Here is an 11,634-nt window from a genome sequence, read left to right as displayed (position 1 = left end):
CAAATAGAAATTCTGGAGTTGAAAAGTGCAATAATTAAAATGAAATATTTACTAGAGGGGCTCAATGGCAGACTCTTGTAACGCATTGCTGTCAAGTGGATTCCTACTCCTAGGACCCTATAGGACAGAGTAGAACAGCCTCATAGGGTTTCCAAGGAGTGCCTGGTGGATCTGAACTGCCAACCTTTTGGTTAGCAGCTGTAGCACTTAACCACTATGCCACCAAGGTTTCCCTATGGCAGGCTAGAATGGGCAAAAGAAAGTATCAGCATATTTAAAAATAAGACAATTTAAATTATGGCACCTGAGCTGCAGAAAGAAGAGAGAAAAAAGTGAGCAGAGCCTAAGGCATTTGTAGTACACCATCAAGCAGAACAACACATGCACTATGGAAGTTCCAGAAAGAGAAAGAATATTTGAGGAAATAATAGCAAGATGTCTCAAATTTGCTGAAAGACATGAATCAAACCATTCAAGAAGCCCAAGGAACCATCCAAGTAAGATAAACTCAAAGAGATTCACACCAAGGTATCATAATCAACTTGTCTAAAGTCAAAAACAAAGACTCTTAAAAAAATAGAGAGAAGTGATTCCTCATGTACAAGGACTGCTAAGTAAAATTAAAAACTTATTTCTCATCAGAAACCATGGAAGCCAGAAGGCAATGGTATGACGTATTTTTTTATGTCTTTTTTTTCTTTTTCTTTATTAACTTTTATTGAGCTTCAAGTGAACGTTTACAAATCAAGTCAGTCTGTCACATACAAGTTTACATACATCTTACTCCGTACTCCCACTTGCTCTCCCCCTAATGAGTCAGCCCTTCCAGTCTCTCCTTTCCTGACAATTTTGCCAGCTTCCAACTCTCTCTATCCTCCCATCCCCCCTCCAGACAGGAGATGCCAACACAGTCTCAAGTGTCCACCTGATACAAGTAGCTCACTCTTCTTCAGCATCTCTCTCCCACCCACTGTCCAGTCCCTTTCATGTCTGATGAGTTCTCTTCGGGGATGGTTCCTGTCCTGGGCCAACAGAAGGTTTGGGGACCATGCCCACTGGGATTCCTCTAGTCTCAGTCAGACCATTAAGTATGGTATTTTTATGAGAATTTGGGGTCTGCATCCCACTGATCTCCTGCTCCCTCAGGGGTTCTCTGTTGTGCTCCCTGTCAGGGCAGTCATCGATTGTGGCCGGGCACCAACTAGTTCTTCTGGTCTCAGGATGATGTAGGTCTCTGGTTCATGTGGCCCTTTCTGTCTCTTGGGCTCTTAGTTCTCGTGTGACCTTGGTGTTCTTCATTCTCCTTTGCTCCAGGTGGGTTGGGACCAATTGATGCATCTTAGATGGCCGCTTGTTAGCATTTAAGACCCCAGATGCCACATTTCAAAGTGGGATGCAGAATGTTTTCATAATAGAATTATTTTGCCAATTGTCTTAGAAGTCCCCTTAGAGCATGGTTCCCAAACCCCCGCCCTTGCTCCGCTGACCTTGGAAGCATTCATTTTATCCCAGAAACTTCTTTGCTTTTGGTCCAGTCCAATTGGGCTGACGTTCCATGTATTGAGTGTTGTCCTTCCCTTCACCTAAAGCAGTTCTTATCTACTAATTAATCAGTAAAAAACCCTCTCCCTCCCTCCCTCTCCCCCCCTCTCCCCCCCTCATAACCACAAAAGTATGTGTTCTTCTCAGTTGATACTATTGCTCAAGATCTTATAATAGAGGTCTTATACAATATTTGTCCTTTTGCCTCTGACTGATTTCACTCAGCATAATGCCTTCCAGGTTCCTCCATGTTATGAAATGTTTCACAGATTCGTCACTGTTCTTTATCGATGCGTAGTATTCCATTGTGTGAATATACCACAGTTTATTTAACCATTCATCCGTTGAAGGACACCTTGGTTGCTTCCAGCTTTTTGTTATTGTAAACAGAGCTGCAATAAACTTGGGTGTGCATATATCTGTTTGTGTGAAGGCTCTTGTTTCTCTAGGGTATATTCCGAGGAGTGGGATTTCTGGGTTGTATGGTAGTTCTATTTCTAACTGTTTAAGATAACGCCAGATAGATTTCCAAAGTGGTTGTACCATTTTACATTCCCACCAGCAGTGTATAAGAGTTCCAATCTCTCCGCAGTCTCTCCAACATTTATTATTTTGTGTTTTTTGGATTAATGCCAGCCCTTGTTGGAGTGAGATGGAATCTCATCGTAGTTTTACTTTGCATTTCTCTAATGGCTAATGATCGAGAACATTTTCTCATGTGTCTGTTAGCTGCCTGAATATCTTCTTTAGTGAAGTGTGTGTTCATTCCCTCTGCCCACTTCTTGATTGGGTTGTTTGTCTTTTTGTGGTTGAGTTTTGAGAGAATCATATAGATTTTAGAGATCAGGTGCTGGTCGGAGATGTCATAGCTGCAAATTCTTTCCCAGTCTGTAGGTGGTCTTTTTACTCTTTTGGTGAAGTCTTTAGATGAGCATAGGTGTTTGATTTTTAGGAGCTCCCAGTTATCTGGTTTCTCTTTGTCATTTTTGGTAATGTTTTGTATTCTGTTTATGCCTTGTATTAGGGCTCCTAGAGTTGTCCCTATTTTTTCTTCCATGATCTTTATCGTTTTAGTCTTTATGTTTAGGTCTTTGATCCACTTGGAGTTAGTTTTTGTGCATGGTGTGAGGTATGGGTCCTGTTTCATTTTTTTGCAAATGGATATCCAATTATGTCAGCACCATTTGTTAAAAAGACTGTCTTTTCCCCAATTAACTGACACTGGGCCTTTGTCAAATATCAGCTGCTCATATGTGGTTGGATTTATATCTGGGTTCTCAATTTTGTTCCACTGGTCTATGTGCCTGTTGTTGTACTAATACCAGGCTGTTTTGACTACTGTGGCTGTATAATAGGTTCTGAAATCAGGTAGAGTGAGGCCTCCCACTTTCTTCTTCTTTTTCAGTAATGCTTTGCTTATCCGAGGCTTCTTTCCCTTCCATATGAAGTTGGTGATTTGTTTCTCTATCACCTTAAAAAATGACATTGGAATTTGGATTGGAAGTGCATTGTATGTATAGATGGCTTTTGGTAGAATAGACATTTTTACTATGTTAAGTCTTCCTATCCATGAGCAAGGTGTGTTTTTCCACTCAAGTAGGTCCTTTTTAATTTCTTGTAGTAGAGCTTTGTATTTTTCTTTGTATAGGTCTTTTACATCCTTGGTAAGATTTATTCCTAAGTATTTTATCTTCTTGGGGGCTACTGTGAATGGTATTGATTTGGTTATTTCCTCTTCGGTGTTCTTTTTGTTGATGTAGAGGAATCCAATTGATTTTTGTATGTTTATCTTATAACCTGAGACTCTGCCAAACTCTTCTATTAGTTTCAGTAGTTTTCTGGAGGGTTCGTGGGGGTTTTCTGTGTATAAGATCATGTCATCTGCAAATAGAGATAATTTTACTTCCTCCTTGCCAATCTGGATGCCCTTTATTTCTTTGTCTAGCCTAATTGCCCCGGCTAGGACTTCTAGCACGATGTTGAATAAGAGCGGTGATAAAGGGCATCCTTCTCTGGTTCCCATGCTCAAGGGAAATGCTTTCAGGTTCTCTCCATTTGGAATGATGTTGGCTGATGGCTTTGCATAGATGCCCTTTATTATGTTGAGGAATTTTCCTTCAATTCCTATTTTGGTGAGAGTTTTTATCATAAAAGGGTGTTGGACTTTGCCAAATGCCTTTCCTGCATCAATTGATAAGATCATGTGGTTTTTGTCTTTTGTTTTATTTATGTGATGGATTACATTAATGGTTTTTCTGATATTAAACCAGCCTTGCATACCTGGTAGAAATCCCACTTGATCGTGGTGAATTATTTTTTTGATATGTTGTTGAATTCTATTGGCTAGAATTTTGTTGAGGATTTTCGCATCTATGTTCATGAGGGATATAGGTCTGTAATTTTCTTTTTTTTGTAATGTCTTTACCTGGTTTTGGTATCAGGGAGATGGTGGCTTCATAGAATGAGTTGGGTAGTATTATGTCATTTTCTATGCTTTGAAATACCTTTAGTAGTAGTGGTGTTAACTCTTCTCTGAAAGTTTGGTAGAACTCTGCAGTGAAAGTGTCTGGGCCAGGGCTTTTTGTTTTTGGGAGTTTTTTGATTACCATTTCAATCTCTTTTTTTGTTATGGGTCTATTTAGTTGTTCTACTTCTGAATGTGTTAGTTTAGGTAGGTAGTGTTTTTCCAGGAATTCATCCATTTCTTCTGGGTTTTCAAATTTGTTAGAGTACAATTTTTCATATAATCTGATATGATTCTTTTAATTTCAGTTGGGTCTGTTGTGATGTGGCCCTTCTCGTTTCTTATTTGGGTTATTTGTTTCCTTTCCTGTATTTCTTTAGTCAGTCTAGCCAATGGTTTATCAATTTTGTTATTTTTTTCAAAGAACCAGCTTTTGGCTTTGTTAATTCTTTCAATTGTTTTTCTGTTCTCTAATTCATTTAGTTCAGCTCTAATTTTTATTGTTTGTTTTCTTCTGGTGCCTGATGGATTCTTTTGTTGCTCACTTTCTCTTTGTTCAAGTTGTAGGGACAGTTTTCTGATTTGGGCTCTTTCTTCTTTTTGTATGTGTGCATTTATCGATATAATTTGGCCTCTGAGCACTGCTTTTGCTGTGTCCCAGAGGTTTTGATAGGAAGTATTTTCATTCTCGCTGCATTCTATGAATTTCCTTATTCCCTCCTTGATGTCTTCTATAACCCAGTCTTTTCTCAGGAGGGTATTGTTCAGTTTCCAAGTATTTGATTTCTTTTCCCTAGTTTTTCTGTTATTGATTTCTACTTTTATTGCCTTGTGGTCTGAGAAGATGCTTTGTAATATTTCGATGTTTTGGATTCTGGAAAGGTTTGTTTTATGACCTAATATGTGGTCTATTCTAGAGAATGTTCCATGTGTGCTAGAAAAAAAAAAAGTATACTTTGCAGCAGATGGGTGGAGAGTTCTGTATAAGTCAATGAGGTCAAGTTGGTTGATTGTTGTAAGTAGGTCTTCTGTGTCTCTATTGAGCTTCTTACTGGATGTCCTGTCCTTCTCCGAAAGTGGTGTGTTGAAGTCTCCTACTATAATTGTGGAGGTGTCCATCTCACTTTTCAGTTCTGTTAAAATTTGATTTGTGTATCTTGCAGCCCTGTCATTGGGTGCATAAATATTTAATATGGTTATGTCTTCCTGATCAACTGTCCCTTTTATCATTATATAGTGTCCTTCTTTATCCTTTGTGGTGGATTTAAGTTTAAAGTCTATTTTGTCAGAAATTAATATTGCTACTCCTCTTCTTTTTTGCTTGTTGTTTGCTTGATATATTTTTTTCCATCCTTTGAGTTTTAGTTTGTTTGTGTCTCTAAGTCTAAGGTGTGTCTCTTGTAGGCAGCGTATAGACGGATTGTGTTTCTTTATCCAGTCTGAGACTCTCTGTCTCTTTATTGGTGCTTTTAATCCATTTACATTCAGCGTAATTATAGATAAATAAGTGTTTAGTGTTGTCATTTTGATGTCTTTTTATGTGTGTTGTTCACCATTTCATTTTTCCACTTACTTTTTTGTGCTGAGATGTTTTTCTTAGTAAATTGTGAGATCCTCATTTTCGTAGTGTTTGACTTTATGTTTGTTGAGTTGTTACATTTTTCTTGGCTTTTATCTTGAGTTATGGAGTTGTTGTACCTCTTTGTGGTTACCTTAATATTTACCCCTATTTTTCTAAGTGAAAACCTAACTTGTAATGTTCTATATCGCCTTGTATCCCTCTCCATATGGCAGTTCTATGCCTCCTGTATTTAGTCCCTCTTTTTGATTATTGTTATGTTTTACATTTTGACTTCAGTGATTCCCTGTTATGAGCATTTTTTTAATTAATCTTAATTTGTTTTTGTGATTTCCCTATTTGAGTTGATATCAGGATGTTCTGTTTTATGACCTCGTGTTGTGCTGGTATCTGATATTATTGGTTTTCTGGCCAAACAATATCCTTTAGTATTTCTTGTAGCTTTGGTTTGGTTTTTGCAAACTCTCTAAGCTTGTTTTTATGTGTAAATATCTTAATTTCACCTTCATATTTCAGAGAGAGTTTTGCTGGATATATGATCCTTGGCTGGTAGTTTTTCTCCTTCAGTGCTCTGTATATGTTGTCCCATTCCCTTCTTGCCTGCATGGTTTCTGCTGAGTAGTCTGAACTTATGCTTATTGATTCTGCCTTGAAGGTGACCTTTCTTTTCTCCCTGGCTGCTTTTAAAATTTTCTCTTTATCTTTGGTTTTGGCAAGTTTGATGATAATATGTCTTGGTGTTTTTCTTTTTGGATCAATCTTAAATGGGGTTCGATGAGCACCTTGGATAGATATCCTTTCGTCTTTCATGATGTCAGGGAAGTTTTGTGTCAGGAGTTCTTCAACTATTTTCTCTGTGTTTTCTGTCCTCCCTCCCTGTTCTGGGGCTCCAATCACACGGAAGTTATCCTTCTTGATCGAGTCCCACATGATTCTTAGGGTTTCTTCATTTTTTTTAAATTATTTTATCTGTTTTTTTTTTCAGTTATGTTGGTGTTAATTCCCTGGTCCTCCAGATTTCCCACTCTGCATTCTAATTGCTCGAGTCTGCTCCTCTGACTTCCTCTTGTGCTGTCTAATTCTGTAATTTTACTGTTAATCTTTTGGATCTCTACATGCTGTCTCTCTATGGATTCTTGCAACTTATAAATTTTTCCACTATGTTCTTGAATATTCTTTTTGAGTTCTTCAACTGTTTTATCAGTGTGTTCCTTGGCCTTTTCTGCAGTTTGCCTTATTTTGTTTCTGATGTCTTGAAGCATTCTGTAAATTAGTTTTTTATATTCTGTATCTGATAATTCCAGGATTGTATCTTCATTTGGGAAAGATTTTGATTCTTTTGTTTGGGGGGTTGTAGAAGCCGTCATGGTCTGCTTCTTTATGTGGTTTGATATCGACTGCTGTCACCGAGCCATCACTGGGAAACTTGTTTTTCCAGAAATTCCGCTAAAAAAAATGCAGTCAGATCCCTATCAGAACTGCCTTTGGATTATAACCACCACCTTGTTCCCTGTAAGGATGAAAGTCCGAGATTTGGATCATATATGCTTGGCTGTAGCTGGTTCTGTGTTTTTAGTCCAATTAGGGATGGATTTTTGGTCCCTGGGTTTTTTGTGGTTCCTTCTCTCAGGCTGCAAGAATGGGTTAGGAAAAGATCAAAAGAAAAAAAAAAGGGGGGGAAGCAAAGCCGCCACAGAGCTGGAGCTGTTCTCCCTCTCGCTCAGGAAATTCCAATGCTAATGAAGCCGACTGGGGATGGTGGGGGAGGGATCAGAGAGATAGGAGAGTAGCACCTCGGAATATAGCCAGAGTTGCTTGTCTTGCTTGGAATGACTATTATATCTGAGATTTCCAAGGGGCGTGTCGCCTATGTGTGTTGGCTGTGTGGAGATTGCCCCCGGGGGTCTGGCCTGCTGAAGCCTCGGTCAGATCCTCCGCTGCCAGTCCAAATCCTAGCGTCAAGGTTCTCCTGCTGGGACGCTTTACTCCTGGCTCCAAAATCAGTCGCTGCATCCCGGGGATTTCTCGTCCCACCAGCCGCATCGCCGCACCGCCCCCGAGGACCAGCTGGGCCCCCTCCGGTTAGTTCAGGGTTATAGGGCTGCACCCCGTGCTTGTGCCGTGACAGCGCCCAGTCAAATACCCGGCGCCAGGTTTCCCCGGCTGGGACGCAGCATTCCCAGCTCCAAAACCAGTCACTGCCTCCCGGGGAGTTCTCCCACCAGCCGCGTCGCCACACCGCCTGCACGACCCGCTGGGTCTCCTCCTGGGTTCAGTTCAGAGGGGTAGGGCTGCACCCCTTGTTTGCGCCGTCACAAGATTTGAGTTCAGCTCCCCTGGGCACAGATGCCCGGCGCCAAGGTTACCTGACTGGGACGCTGGCTCCAGGCTCCGAAAACAGTCGCTGCTTCCCCGTATTTGTTCGTTTTCCGTCTCTAAATCTGTTTGTTGTTCAGGGTTTGTAGATTGTTATGTGTGTGATCGATTCACTCGTTTTTCCACGTCTTTGTTGCAAGAGGGATCCGGGGTAGCGTCTACGTAGTCTGCCATCTTGGCCCCACCGGTGTGACATTTAAAGTGCAGAAAGAAAAAACTAATAATTCCATATGCAGAAAAACTGTGTTTCAAAAATAAGGGTAAAATTAAGATATTCCTAGTTAAACAAAAGCTGATAGCGTTTGTTACTACTAGACTTGCCCTACAAGAAATGCCAATGGGAGTCCTTCAGTTTGAAATGAAAGAACACTAGGCATTAACTCAAAGCCGTGTGGAAAAACAAAGATCTCCAATAAAATTAATTGCTTAGACAATGATAAAAGCCAGTATTATTGTTATATATTTTTTTAAAACTCCACTTACTATGTCCTACATGATTTAAGATAAAAACGCACAAAAAATTAAAAATCTATGTCATTGGGATGGAGGCATATAGGAATACAGTTTTCATATGCTATTGAAGATAAACCAAAACCAAAAACCAGACACGCTGCCATGGAGTTGATTCCGACTCATAGCAACCCTATAGGGCAGAGTAGTACTGCCCCATAGAGCTTCCAAGGAGCACCTAATGAATTCAAAATGTCGACCTTTTGGTTAGCAGCTGTGCTCTTAACCTTTGTCATCAGGTTGATTCTGGCTCATAGTGACCCTATAGGACAGAATAGAACTGTCCCATAGAGTTTTCAAGAAGCGTCTGGTGGATTCGAACTGCCAACCTTTTGGTTGGCAGCTGTAGCTCTTAACCACTACACCACCAGTGTTTCCTATTGAAGATAAGTGGGTATCGATTAAACTACATTGTTATAAATTTAGAGTAGTAAATATAATTCTTATACTAATCACAAAGAAAATATCTTAAAAATATAGACAAAAGGAAATGAGAAAGGCATCAAAATGTTTCACTACAAAAAACCAACTGAACACATAAAAAGGAAGTAATGGAGGAAATGAGGGACAAAAAATGTTTAAGGAACACAACACAAACAGTAAAATGGCAGAAGTAACTCCTTCCTTATCAGTAATAACTTCAAACGTAAATGGGTTAAACTTTCCAATCCAAAGGTAGAAAAGGGCAGAATGGATTACAAAATCAAATAGGAATTCTGAGAAGATGGCGGTGTAAACAAACTCTTGTTTCAACCCTCTTCCACAAATACAACAAGAAATACAAGGGAACGGTGCTTGGCTTTAAGGGACTGCGAATCAGGGAGCAGAGGAAAGCAGCAGGAACTGCAGACAGGCAAAGATCAATGAATCAACGAATTGTACCTGGTAGGAAAATCATTTGTCCCACTGTCGCTGCCCCTCCCCCCAGCCACATGAGCAGCTGGTTGTTGTGAACTGAAGAAATGGCCCTAGAAAACAGCCAGCTTCCCTAACCAACACATCCCCTGCCTGTACAGAAAGAGGACCACCCCAAGCTTCTGCTCTAAAATCAACAAGGCAGACCTCCCCAGAGGTCATTACGGAGTGTGCCAGCACCTCCCCCCACCCCACAGTGTCAGCTGCAAGCCTAATGTTAATTGCTACAGAAGGCTCTTGCAGTGGAGTCTGCCATCATAGTCAACACGCTACTTCCCTTCCTGTACATACCATAGCTCAGGCCTCTGAAACTAACAGGACAGGCCTCCTGGAAAGTCAGTTCTGGTCTGCTTGCTCCCTGTTCTGGTCAGCACTGAGCACTGCTGACTGAGGCTGCTGTGTGCTAGGAAGCGGGCATCTTGAGTGGATGCTACATCCACAGCCAAGATACTAGAGGAGGAGTTCTGATAGCAGCAAGGCAGACCTCCCTGGGGTCCTTTCAGAGTGTGACAACCCCTCTCCCATTCAGACACTCTTACCTGCAAGCAGACTGTGAATTTCTACAGAAGGCCCCTGCAGTGGAATCTTTTCCCATAATCAGCACTCTACCTGGCTCTCTGTGTACCCCACCCCATACCTCAGGCCTCTGAAATCAACAGCAAAAACATCCCTTGGGGTAATTTGGCTTAGTGTGCCCCCACTTCTGGTTGGTGCTGAGGACTGCTGACAGAGGCCACTGTGTGCTACGAAGCAGGTGTCTTGAGTGGAGGCTGCACTCACAGCCAACAATCTACCACGGGAGCTTTGATAGCAACAAGGCAGACCTCTGTGGAGACCTGACCAGAGCTTGACATCCCCCCTCCTGATGATTGTTGATTGCCAGACTTTGAAAACTGCAACAGAAGGCCCCTGCAGTGCAGTCTGTTCCCATAGTCAGCACTCTACCTTCCTCCCTGTTCACCCAATAGCTCAGGCCTCTGAAACCAACAGGACACTCCTGGAGGATGCATTGGGTCTATCTGCTCCCTCTTCTGGTTAGTGCTGAAGGCTGCTGACTAAGGCTGCTGTGTGTTAGGAAGCAGCCGTCTTGAGTGGAGGCTACACCCACAGCCAACATACTATAGGGCAGGCTCTGATAGAAACAAGGCAAACCTCTCTGGGGGTCTGTTCAGAGCATGACAACACCTCCCACACCTGGTAACTGTCGATGTTGGACTGACAGAAATTCCTGCAGAAGGTTCCTACTGTGGAACCAGGAGGAGGGTCACCTACGTGGAGACTGCTCTCCCCCAACCACAACAGAGCCACTCGGGCTCTGAAACTGAAGCCACCACTGACACTTCCCTCAGCTCCCCTGTGGTTCCCCGCCCCCCTCGTAGCCTGTCAAGCCACAGTTTCTAACTGCAGTTTGGCCCGAACACGCTTCGAACCTAACCACAGTTTGAATTTGGTGCTAGAGTCCTGCGCATGTGCAAACCAAGATTTTGGCACATGCGCAGGACCTGAAGAGCTGTATCCTCTCTCTGTCCTAGGACATGAACATCACCGACATGATTCAACATCCGGACCTCCAAATGTGGACATGGGAGGGATAAGGGCAGAGAGTTCCAGGCACTAAACCCAACCTCCAGATGCCACTGGAAATAAAAACTCCCTAGCCCCCTCAGACAGCAAGCACATGGACTTATGGTTGCTAGACCCTGCGTTGCTCCTTGTCTGCGCAGACAATAAATTTTCACTTTCTCTTTGCTTGCAACTGGTGGTGTGGTGTCCGTCTTATTTCTATCAGCTAATAGGACAGGACAAGAATCCTCATTTGGTTACAGATTTTGGCGACTCTGGTGGGACTTGCGGACTCCAAAACCTGGGTAGTGAGTATCTAGAACCCCACAGCACCTTAAGGCACCCCCTGACCCCGTTTGGTTGGTAAGGAGTTTTGGATGGCCACCATGATCCCTGCCCCGGGAAAAAGTCTGCTGTGTCCCCACCTGAGCTCAGAAACAGAAACTGGGTGGGAAAAGCCTCTGAATTAAGACAAGTGCGTGCAGGACCAGGTTGTGCCACTGGTCATCTGAGGGGGGTTAAAGTCTCCCCTGAGGGGGGTTACAGTGCCCCCAGGGAGCTAGGAAAAGAAGAGGGTGGTAACAGAGCAGTGCTAAGACCCAACCCCAAGGGTTGTAAAAAGAGGGAAGTGGAGGTCGTGGCCCCTGGGACCCATTCTTAGCCTAGCTGGGATCCCTTGCCCCAT

Source organism: Loxodonta africana, chromosome X, assembly GCF_030014295.1.
Source record: "Loxodonta africana isolate mLoxAfr1 chromosome X, mLoxAfr1.hap2, whole genome shotgun sequence".
Classification (NCBI taxonomy): domain Eukaryota; kingdom Metazoa; phylum Chordata; class Mammalia; order Proboscidea; family Elephantidae; genus Loxodonta; species Loxodonta africana.
This window is presented reverse-complemented; position numbering follows the sequence as displayed.